Consider the following 12548-nt stretch of genomic DNA (forward strand, 5'->3'; position numbering starts at 1 on the left):
TTATTCTGAGTGAGGTAACACGGACCCAGCAAGACACACATGGTATATACTCACTTGTAAGCAGAATTTAGTCATATAGTACAGGATAGACACATTACAATGCAAAGACCCCAAGAAGATAAGCCTGATGGCCACCTGAGGCTTCATGTGGGTCCACTAGTTAGGGGAGTGAGGGATATCTCTGACACAGACTATGTTGCCTGCTTTTTTATCACTTCCCCCTAAAGGGACTTCCTTACCAGGCCACAGAGGAGAAAGATGAACTCAGTCCTCATGTGAATAGATGAGCTGGAATGTCTGGGTAGGGGGGCTCGCCTACTCTGGGGAATAATGGGAGGTGGGATGCCGGAGGGTGGGTGGACTGAGAGGAAAGGAGGGAGGGGCCTATGACCAAGATGTAAATTGAATTAATTAATTTTAAAAAAAAGTAGTTTAAAAACAAAGAGTAAGCCAGCTGCCTCCTATTCCCTTCCTCTATTTAAGATGGCCAGGCTCTTCTGGAGGCCACAGCATTTATTCCCCACAATTGGAAGTTCTGGGGTTAAGGATGTACTCTTTCTGTAGCGGCTCTGGAGTCTACCTCCCAAATATGTAATTGTCTCTTTAATTCTTTAGATCCTCCCAGGGACTCAGGTCTTTAATGAAGACCAACTCAACAACACTATCTCGCTGGGAAGATGAAGTTAAAGGTGCCTTAGGAATTAAAATGTCTTCTGAGAAAATAGCTCTAATTCATTGGCACCAAATGGGACGTTCTGAAATTATACACACTCAACATGACTTTTACATGTTAATCTGAAACACAATAGACCCCGAAAACAAGTTTTATAAATACCTGGTGAATATATATATATATATATATATATATATATATATATATATATATCCCTTAACACACTTATAGCTTTAGGCATTTGTGCACTTATTCTACACACCTATACTTACACACTACACGTATACTCTAACAGTACACAACTGTGTACACCACAGAGTGATCATGTGCTGTGTCCTCTTGACACAATCAAGAGACAAGCCATATTTATTCCTTTTCTTGTTACTTGTTGATCAAGAACCTGACAAGAAGCGTCTCTGAGAAAGAAAGTTTGGTTTTTTGCTCACAGTTTGACAGAAGGCGGTGCATCCAGGGGGGGGGGACGGACTCCATGGCAGGTGATTCCAGAGTAGCAGAAATGTGCAGCTAGCAATTGTCACTTCCTCACATCTTAGCTGAACGAAAGGCAGAGCAGAATAGAAATGGGGGGGGGGGGGTCAGCAATAAAACCCTGAAGCCCTCCCCGCTAATCACTCGCTTCCTCCAGAGAGAGTCTACCTCCTAAAGTTTCCACAAAGATCCGAAACAGCGAGAACCAGTTTGGGATCAACTCTTCAAACACGGATGAAGACAATTTGTGCTCAAACCACAGCACAAGGTTAACAAGAAATATATGGAGCTAATGCTGGTACAACATAACTTTTTAATAAAGTTTTCTTTAAACAAGTAGAAGGAATAATCTAAAATAACAATAATAAAAAGTATAATAAGTACATAAGCAGGCAACCTTGTCACTTATTAATGAATTGGAAAGCTATGTGTGCATGTAATTGCATGAACTCTGCTTTCATTCATCTGGAATATGGTACTTCCTCATGCCAGCCGCACCCAAGGAGGACCGTGAGGAGTGCTGTGGTGTTGTGGTGGCTGCCATCACTGGGAACATTCTCCAGCTCCCTTTAAACTCATGAGCATACTGTTGTATTGGGGACCCACCCTGTGCTGAAATGTCATCAGATGGCATGTGACCCTCTTACGTTCCCTTGTTTTCAAACCTTTGTGATCACTATCAGTACCACTGTCTGTGATAACTGCATTCTGCCTTTGTTGTGTTTGCGTTATCGTTATTACTCAGCCACTGCACAATGTTGTTGGTGGTTTTTTCCCCCTAGCAAAGCTCCATGTCCTCACCTCAGACTTTTAAGCAACACAGAAACAGAATTTAGACAGCTTTGTTCCCATTGCCCTTAGATTCACAATAAAGCCATTTATCCTCAAGAGCCAAGCCTCTCAGTGGCTGTTTCTTGGATAAGGCATTCAGCTGAGACTTATGGCGATGACTTTACACATCAAGAACGGCAGCAGAGTTCTATTTTCAAACGGTTATCTCACACTTGAGAATAACTTACCAATAAAGTTCTTTTTCCTAAAAACCAGGGAATACGTTCAGTAGAAAACTCTGGTTTCAGAATTTTTTTCAAGTGCGTGATATTCTTCATTGCTATTTATAAAGTTCTTATTATTACCCTCAAAAATAGATGCTGCATTAAAGACTTAAAGACTGGGGAGGGGAGACAGATTACAATTTGAAACCTGGCAAGTCCAGTGACTAATTTGACTTCCCTAAGCAATTCATGAGCCAAGAGCCAAGTGAATGATTAAAGACAAAAGGCAGACGTTCTTTAATTGTTCTAAAAATACAAACAACATTAGCCTTTTTCATGGATATGTTACATACGACTATATGAAAATTGCCTCTATAAAAGCTAAATATTGCCTTCTGTCACTAAGGTTGAGATTCAGTTTCCTGATCGCACTATGTAACAGTTTAGCTTTGGAGGAGAAAAACTCTCTCTAGTACTACGGTTTGTTCTTATAAAAAGTGAAAGCATTGTTTTAAGTTCCCCAAAGACACTAAGCTGTGAGAGGTGAGCAAGGACTGAATCCACTGTGGGAGACCAGGCAATATATCCATTACCAGTTATCACTTCTTATTCTGCCTTTGTTGTCGTTTGCTGTGCGTCCATACAGATCCAAGTTGGCAAGTTCATGGAATATTTGCATGTTGACATTTTGGCAACAACATGAAAAATGAAAAGAATTTTGTGGAAAATGTCAGCAATGCAAAACACTGACATTCTGTAAAACTGGGGCAAGCAGTATTAGAAAAAAAATCTTCAGGGGTTGTTGAAGTTTGGACTTTAGAACTCAAAGAAGCAGAACAGTAGATGTCAGATGGAAGAGCAAAGTTAAGCCTGCAGTGAAAAGGTAACCACCCAAATGTCTGTTAAACAATCAAGGCCACAGTGTTGGCTACATAAAAGTATTGGCTCTGTATGGAATTGGTGTTGCAATTAATATCCTGCACACTTGAGAAAACAATTCTTCTGCCCAAGTGTGTTCTGGGGGAGCTGTGGGCTTAGCAGATTGATTCTTGTGATTTGAGAGATGTAACTTTCAGAAGTGGTTCGGTTATATGTGGAAACTAACGACACCGAGGCAAATTATCTAATCAATATTCTATTATCTTGTAGCCCCTTTACCTCCACTGGGCTTTCTAGGCTGCAGGGTTTTTTTTTTTTTCCTGTTATTCGTTCTCTGTGTGTTCAGTGATAAAGTCTCTGCCAAACACTGTTCAAGCAGGAACAGGCTCTTCCCTATATACAAATTCAAAGCAAAATTTCCCAGAAACATTTAGATCAAAGAAAAGGGGAAGTTGGCTAACCTGTGTGTTAAGGGTGACAGCAAATCACTCCGAATGGACAAAGAATGACCCTGGATGGCTTTGGTGGTTAATACCCACAGAGCGCTCTGACAGCTTTCACATAAACTTTTCAAAGTCCTTTCCAGTTGCTGTCACATTTGCTCCTCACAGTGACACATCAAATTAACAGAGACATGGTCATTATTTTAATGCACTTGTGGCTGCCAGGTCCTCTACAGCAGTGGAAAGTGGCTAGTGGAACTGTTTGTCTAGCTACACACAGCTAGTGAGTGATGGCAGTTGGGCTGGAAGTAGTGTTTTCTGAATCTTGTATGTGTGGTAATTCCCAAACTGAAGTTTCACTAACAATTCTACCAAGATAAGGCTCCAAAAGTACTTCTGTCCCATCTCTGTGCTCACCAGTCATTCTGTGGTTAAGTTCTGCTGTCAGTTGTGAAGAATGATCTGGAGAGTTCTCTCACAGCCTCCCTGTGTCTGTCACTAGAAGGCGGTTTCTTCTCACCTCCTCCCCTCATCCCTTACCATCTCAGAGTCCAGTAAATCCTCGGTTTTCCTCCCAGAAGGATATCCAAATCAACACTGCCCCGAAGTCTCTAGATTGAAAGTGGAATTGGGTTGCTAATTGCTTAGATACTGTAGATAGGCTGAAAAGTTGGGTTATGAAAAGTTCTTTGTGATGAAACCCGTGTTTTAGATAAACCGAGGAGTCTGCTAGAATTCATTATGATGGACGCTCTTAGAAAGAGGCCCTCGTAAGCTTTCAAGCGCATGTTTATTCTATATGTGGCTCCTATTATCAGAGCTGTTTCCCTATAGCAGTATGTTTTTAAACACTAACTCATTCATACCACAAACATACTTGCACATGCCCAATATATCTAGCTATTAGGAGAATTTTGATAAAGACAGAAAAAGAGTCAAGGTGATGTCAGTAATCCAAGCACTCCTGAGGTGTGAAAGCAGAAGAATCAGAAGTTCAAGGTCATCCTATGTTGGAGAGTTTGAGGCCATCCTAGAACACAGGAGACCCATTCATAAGTAATAATAATTATTAATAACAACAGTAGTAACATTCGTGGTAGTAGTAAATGTTTGTGATGAGGTATGTTTAATGGCATCTCCTTCCCTTTATGGGAAATTTTAAAATTTCATTCCACATTATTCTAAAATGTTTTCAAAGTCTTCCCTGTACAGTTCCTACCTACCACACTCTGCCTTCCACACCCTCACTTTTATCAGAATTAAATAACAGAAGTATATTTACAATAGTTTGCAAAGGAGAGAAATATGACATTGCCTTTGCTAAACACAGTTATTTTCATGTTTAGAGAGTCCTTTCAAGAAGCACGCTGAACAAAACATATCTTTATAACCTTGTAAACTCAGCACGCATATACTTTATGTCTGTGTTTTTCACATAATATATGGCATAAATACGTCTCCACAGTCTTTGTAATTATCATTTTAATGACTACACTCCATTGGGTTGATGTATAATAATTTACTAAGCTCTCCTGTTAGACATTTAAATTGTTTATAATTTCTATTGCTGTAAAAAATACTGCAGAGACTATGAGGGATAAAGTCTACATGCGTGTTAAACAGTTTCCTCAGAATTAATTCACAGCTTTTCGGTCTCAAAATTAGCCACATTCTGAGGGGAACAAACAGGGAACTTTAACAAGGTCCAATAAACATGCTGAACTGAATCAGCCCTGCTCCAGCCACAGAATTCCCCAAATCTACCATGCTTACTCCCTTTCTAGTTGCTTCCATTATCTATTCCTTCATCTTTCTATCCTTGCATCCATCCATCCACCCTTCTACTGTCAGTCAGCCAGTGCTAGCTGAACCACTAACATGAGAATTCACATTTTCAAAAGGTTTAAGCCATTAACATTTAGTGCTTAACTTGATATAGTACCAGATTCTCAAACTGTCAATGCCAACTACTAACTTTAAGAGAGAAGTCATCCAAAAAGTGCCCCAAAGAAGATGCTGCCGGAACAGATGAGGAGTTTTGAACAGGGACTAGAATTTGAAATACATTTTAAAGGCCAGCCTCTCAGGATTGGGTTTGAGCAAAATCATTGCAAGATTCAACTATCTAGTACACTTTTCTCATTAACTTCACTAAAGCTCTGGATAGTTTAGGAAGTTTTTGTTTTTTTTTTTTTGTGGTTGTTTTGTTCTGTTTTGTTTTGTTTTTGCTTGTTTGTGTGTGTATGTGTGTGTGAGTGTGTGTTTAAACCTTTAACCAACATCTAGGCTGAACAGTACTCTGTCTTCAACCAATCAGATTCTGTAGGACTTTGTGACTCCCCTTAAGCTTTAACAGTCAACTCTAAGTGAAGTGTGAGGTCTGGGGGGTCTTAATTAGATTAAGGCAAAGTGGAAAGGAAGCTAAGGAATGCTTTGCTCCCTAAGACATCTAAAAGCTCTTTAAGTTAGCTCCTACTCTGAAGTATATGCAGCAGACAAGGCTTCAGGAGGAAAACAGGATGCCTTGAATCTTCCCCTTCAGGACTTTTGTCTGACACCCAGCTTTCCAATACCGTCTCTAAAATATCTTGCCATACAGGCAGGGGCTCCTGTAGTAACAAGAGGCCAGGACAAGGTTCCAGTAAACTCAAGCATCCAGACCAGTGGGTTCATAAAGTGATTTGGGTGTGGTGGCTCACGCCTGGAATCCCAGCACTGCAGAAGCTGGGGTGGGAAAGCTCCCATACGCTTAAGGACAGCCTGGGCTACACAGAGTATTCCAGTCTGGCCAGGGCTAAAAAAAAAAAAAAAGATCTTGTCTAAAAATAAATATTGAAGCAAGCAAAGTAATTAAAATTAACTTGTGCCAAGTGTGGTGGTGACACATTCTCAGCTCTTGAGAAGTTGAGACAGGAGGATACCTGAATTAAAGGCCAAACTAAGCTACATTATGACACCCTATCTCAAAAAAAAAAGCTTTTTAAATTAAAACAGTACATACAATCTAACCACTAATCTCAGGAATCTTATTAAATGGAATAATCAGTAGCAAAGATCCCAAATTTCCTTCCCAGGAAGGAGTCTATTTCCCAAGCCCTTCAGCTCTAATTCATGAGGGCTTTCCCTCAGCATGAGATACGCTTAAAGGGTTCACATCATTTTCTCTAAAAAGATTCATTTCTTTCCTTTCACTCCAACCCTCTTTCCTGCTGAAAGTCTTTAATACTTCTTGCCTTTGACTTTAATTATTTAATTTCTTCACTGCATTATTTAAAGAAAAGACAGTTTGTAGGCTCTTGTATGCATGAAGGAAGTATGAGTTTATGCAAAATTGAAGAAATCTGTGTTAAGTCCGCACTGCAGCACATAATTTAGCATAGACTATTTTGCGATCTTCAATCCTTTTTTTTTATCCTAATGTATCCTCCTGCAAATATGGACTAAATAACCACTTTGTTTAAATATGTCAGATAAATATCAATGAAGCAAAGACCTTCTGGGACTTGAAGACAGGCCATGGATATGAAGGCATATCATTCACTGTTAAAAGCATTTACAAATGCTCAAAATACAGACAAGACTAAAAATGCTATCACAGGATTTAAATATAGAATTTTCTTCCAATCTTCAAAGATAAAAATAAAATGGAATAGCAATGACATTGGAACACAGCACCGTTTATAGAAAATTCATGATTTTTTAAAGCTTATGACACATCCTTTATTTCAAGTTTTAATTACTTTAAAGGTAGAGATGGATACACATAAAAAGTTTTCTCCTCTTAAATAGTATACAATGCATTATATAAAGAAATATTATAGTGTATTTTACAACTTAACACTTCTAAACCCCAATCATTATTTTGGTATACCTCCTCTCTTTTTTCTTTCATGAGACAATTACATGTCTGTGTATATGCACACACACATATATAGACATACATACATATATGCATACACATTCATCTATACATAAAACAGATACACGTTTACCTTATTTTAATATTTTAGTTATTTTTGCTTATCTATTTGAAATGTGTTATTTTTAGCTCCTACTTATTTCACAGCCACAAGAATATTTTATAGATGTAATATAAACATACACCTCTCTTTTCCTTTCTCTCTCTCTCTCTCTCTCTCTTTCTCTCTCTCTCTCTCTCTCATACACACACACACACACACACACCCCAGTTCCCTTCTGTAATTTGGGGAGGATGTAATGGATAATGGTGCTCATACACCTGTCCAGGTCTTCTCATAAGAGATGAGAGTTGAAGGACTTCACAAAGAAGCCGCCTCACAAAGTCCAAGATTCACTCCAGAGATTTTCTAAATGTTCCTCATATTACTATGTTTTTCTTTTTTTTATCTTTTTTTTTCCGTTTTGAGACAGGGTTTCATACACTCTAGTTAACCTCAAAATTGCTATATAAACTAATGATTTTCCTGCTTCCACCTCCACAGGCTGGGATTACAGGGTAGAGTCACCATACCCAGCTGTCCCTTAGTGCTGCGGAGAGAATATGGCTCTGCAGGAAATCATATCAGTGCCAAAGTATCTATACTGGTGAGGACTGCACAACACTGTGGGCTCTGAAATAACACTACTCAGATTAAACTTTCAGGGCTACTTGGTGGTGTCTGTGTGACTAAATTCTTTAAATGTTTTTCCCCCTGCATCTCTATCTGTAAAAGGAGAATAAATCTAGAATCTACCTCACAAATTTGTTGTGAACATAAAATAAATTGACTTATAAGAAAAGGGTTTTAACGTGTTATGTCATGTAGTAGCTTTGCAACAAAGTAAATGACATTATTTTTATTAATTCACTGACTATGATGTATCAAACACCCACAATACACCTGAGCATGGTCCTGTATGGGGAATGCTATTTCACTTTTCCCTTCCAAGTTTTTTAAAGGGTTATTAATTAAACACATGTTAAAAATTACAAATCTGTAATTTAATCTATTTTGTTCGTGTGCTATCAATTTCTTTCTATTTCACGTTCTGCCACAACTATTCACAGTTATGTGAGGACAGGACAGTGGTGTTAAGCCTTGTTCTGAAGCTATGCCTTCTCATTTTCTTACAGGCACACATATCTCCTCCCATTCAGTGTCTACTGAGAATCGGAAGTAGGAGGAAACAGGGAACAGGACAAGAACCTTCCACAGAGGGCCTCTGAAAGATACTACCTAGCAGGGTATGGAAGCAGATGCTGAAACTCAGAGCACACACTTTGGTCAGAGTGCAGGGAACCTTATGGAAGAAAGGGAAGATAGAAAGACCTGGAGGGGACAGGAGCTCCACAAGGAGACCAACAGAGCGAACAAATCTGTGCCCAGGAGGACCTGCAGAGACTAATGAATCAACCAAGAACCATGTATAGAGAGGCTCTAGACTCCCTGCTCAGATGTAGCCCGTGGAAAACTCAGTCTCCACTAGGGTTTCCTAGTAAGGGGAGTCAGGGAAGTAACTGGCATGAACTTGGTTGCCTGCCCTTTGATCACGTCCCTGTAGCTAGGTGGACTTACTAGGCCATAGAGAAAGAGGCTACAGACAGGTCCAATGATACCTGATAGGCTAGGGTCAGATAGTAGGGGAGGAGGACCTCCCCTATTAGTGGACTAAGGGAGAGACATAGGGTTGGGGGTAAGGGGAAGAGGTAGGGAGGGTAGGATCAGGAGGAGCTGAGGCAGGGGACTACAGCAGAAATACAAATTGAATAAGTTTTGCTAACTAATAATAATAATGAAGAAGAAGAGGAGGAAGAGGAGGAGGAGGAGGAGGAGGAGGAGGAGGAGGAGAAGGAAGAGGAGAAAAATCCCCTAGATGAGCTATGGACTGAAGGCACAAGTACTGGTGCAGGCTACTGAAGGGACTACAGACATGTAGACCAGCTGCCCCTTCCTGATCTGATTAATTTTGAAAATTCTGACTGTAGCCACACATCTATGTGGTACTAAATGTCTCCTTTGGAAAGCAAACTAGACAACTCCTATGGACGAGCATATGGACATAAATATGCAATATAAGATAGGAGGTTCATAGTTCTTGCTAATACCCTGAACTTCCTTCAGTTCCTGCAGAATTTGGTAATAGATCTTCAAAATTCATCTCAAGATGCCTGTGCTAGAAAAAGCCATCTCCCGGGAGCCAGTGATGTGGATCCATAGGTAAAAGCACTTGTCACATAACCCTGATGACCCATTTTAGAGTCAGAAGCCTACACACAAAAAACATTGGAAAGTTGGAAGTGATAGTTCACATCTTTACTATGAGCCATCTTGGATCATATGTGTGTGCCTATACCTGCATACATGTCAAACATGCATACACAGAATAATAATAAAAATATTTAAAATGGGTTTTCTAAAGCTTAGGCCTCTCTTCTATAAAGACATAAAATGTATGGTAGCTTTTATTTCCTACCTTTCTTCATGTACCATGCGCATGCACCAACACAGAAATACACACACACACACAAAGTTAAAACTTCTAAAGACAAACAACATATGTAATTTTGTTTTCTCCCTTAAGCAACAAGCGTATTCTTGGGGGGGTCTAAAATTGCCCATAAAATGAATAATTCTGCAGTCTTCCATTTGTGACACAAAGTCCATATCACTTTGCAAATGTGCTGATAGATTGGTATACTCATAGAGACTAAAAAGTAAGCCTCTTCTCAAGTGTTTATGGATTAAAAGATGCACACGAGACTTACTTCAAAAGAAGGCAGATTTGAGGGGTGGTGGAGAGAAATTCTGGATATTAGAGGAAAAAGTTGGCCCCATGTTGATAATTGTTGAAGCTATGAAATAAATGGGGAGTGTACTCTTACTATGATTAAGAAGTGAGAAGTAATATTTTCTATCTGGGTTTTTGAAATTTCTCAGGATACGTGGTAAACATGCATATATATAATTACCATACACAATGACAAAAACGTCCATACTATGGTGGCATTATCCTAGGAGAGAGCGTACATTGATGGAATTTTAGTTTTTATACCTGGTGTCATGTTTGGGTGGGGTAGTTTGAGTACAACTCACTAAAGGTTTTTTTCTTTGCTCACTATACTTCATCGTTAGATTCACACAAGAGTTAGGCAAATGGAAGCATTGAGGCAGACTTTGAACCAAAAATACAAAGAAAGAGAAACAAACTGTGGCTTCAGAAAGAAAAAAAAAAAAATTCTAAGATTCAAAAGTTTAGCCAGCTCAGCAATGTCTGATGAGGTGACAGCACGAGGGAGGTGGAGAGGTGGAGGGCGCATGCTAGTTGGCTCCCTCCCTCCTTCACACAGCTGAGCCATCTCTAAGCAATCCCTTTGGAGCAGGAGTCACTGAACCCGCTCTCACTGTAGTCTTGTCCCCTGCCAACCAAGTAGAATCCCGGGGCGCTTCACATATTAAGAGGCATTATTGCCCTTCAGATGACGAATATCTGCTTGAGTAGGCCTAGGTGGCTCAGCTTTGGTTGTACTTACAATCAGTTCAATCAGAGAGTAAGAACTTGGTAGAAGCACTTTTAAATTCAGCCCAGATGATTCTGCAGATGCTGTAAGGCAGCAGGTTCGACCTCAGAAAACTATCATCAGGGTTGAGGAAGCAGCAAGGACTTTTTGCAATACAACCCTACAGTGGATGCAACTCAGAGAGACCATGTTCACCCATTTAATGAGAAGCCCAAGACACTCATTTCCTGGGCTTCCTTTCCAACATGTTTGGATGCTGCATGTACCTTAGCACTGCAGTCTCTTTGCGGATAGCCTCAGCTGTTCAAGGGATAGTCCATATCCAAAGGCTGCAGAGGTAAAAATGCATAGCCTTTTGCCTCTGTGTGGGACTTTTCTGAGAGACCATTTTTGTTTCAGAAGTTTCCAGGCACTCAGTTGAACCTCTGTTGTAACTGCATCAGCAGTCACTTCTTCCTGTGTCCAGTCCTTTCCAGGTTGCTGGGTAGATAAGGCTTCTCATACTGCTTCATTTCAGAAGCCGTTTCCCTGAATACTAACTATAACACAATCCCAGAGGCTTTCTGGGATGCTGGGATTCTGAGATGCTGGGATGCTGGATGCCACATATATAATTTAATTGAAGTTACAGTCTTTGGGGTGACAGTGCTTTACTCCAAAACTATAGACTTACCCAACAAAAACCCTGGTGCCAGGCATAGCAGATCTCCTTTCAACTTTCTGCTCAGAAGAGCCCAAGAGACCACCACACAAATAATACAGGCGATTGCCCTTGGTGCTTTTCAACAAAAAAGGTAAAGCCCTATTGCTGAAGATGTTACACACTTCAGACCCAGGTCTTGAGGAAAGTGATCTATATCTAACCTGGAAGACTCTCACAGTATATTAAAGAGTTTTGCAAGCCATCAAGGGAGTAAGGCAATACATAGTTTTAGACTGCTCTAATGCCTACAGATTCCAACAATGACCAGAATATCAAGATATTCTGAAAAGCACAATAGTGGCACTTATAGCCTGAGGGTAACCAATGAGTACCTAATTGGATATCAGGCCTGCTCAATATGAGGGAATTCGTGCCTCACACATTAGTAAACTCAGCCAAGTACCCATAGCTAGTGAGACCATACAACCTAGGGGAAAACCAAAACCAGTGTGAATCTCTAAGTGAATTCTGAATATTTGTATTAACACCCACAAATCAGTGTAGTTCACTCCAGAAAGCCACCACCTGGCTCTGAAGTGTATGTCTCCAACAACTACATTTACAATACAACCTATATACTTAAGGCTCAAGGAACATCAAGGAAGAGGGACAAGAAAGATTCTAAGAACCAGAGGACCAGGGCACTTGCTCTGAAATACTCTCTTGTAAAAGAAAAAAAAAAGAGAAGAATGATGAGGAGTAAAAGACAGAAATGGGGGAGTTACAGAAGATACGGGGGTGAATAGGGTCAAAATGCATCATGTGAAATTCCCAAGGAATTAAAAGATGTTAAAAAATGATTATTTCCAAAGTCAACTCATCTATTTTCAGTCATCACAGATGCAATGGCTCCTAACTAGTTAATACGTATAAACCATTTTAACTG

Source organism: Meriones unguiculatus, chromosome 1 (genome assembly GCF_030254825.1).
Source record: "Meriones unguiculatus strain TT.TT164.6M chromosome 1, Bangor_MerUng_6.1, whole genome shotgun sequence".
In the NCBI taxonomy this organism is placed as follows: domain Eukaryota; kingdom Metazoa; phylum Chordata; class Mammalia; order Rodentia; family Muridae; genus Meriones; species Meriones unguiculatus.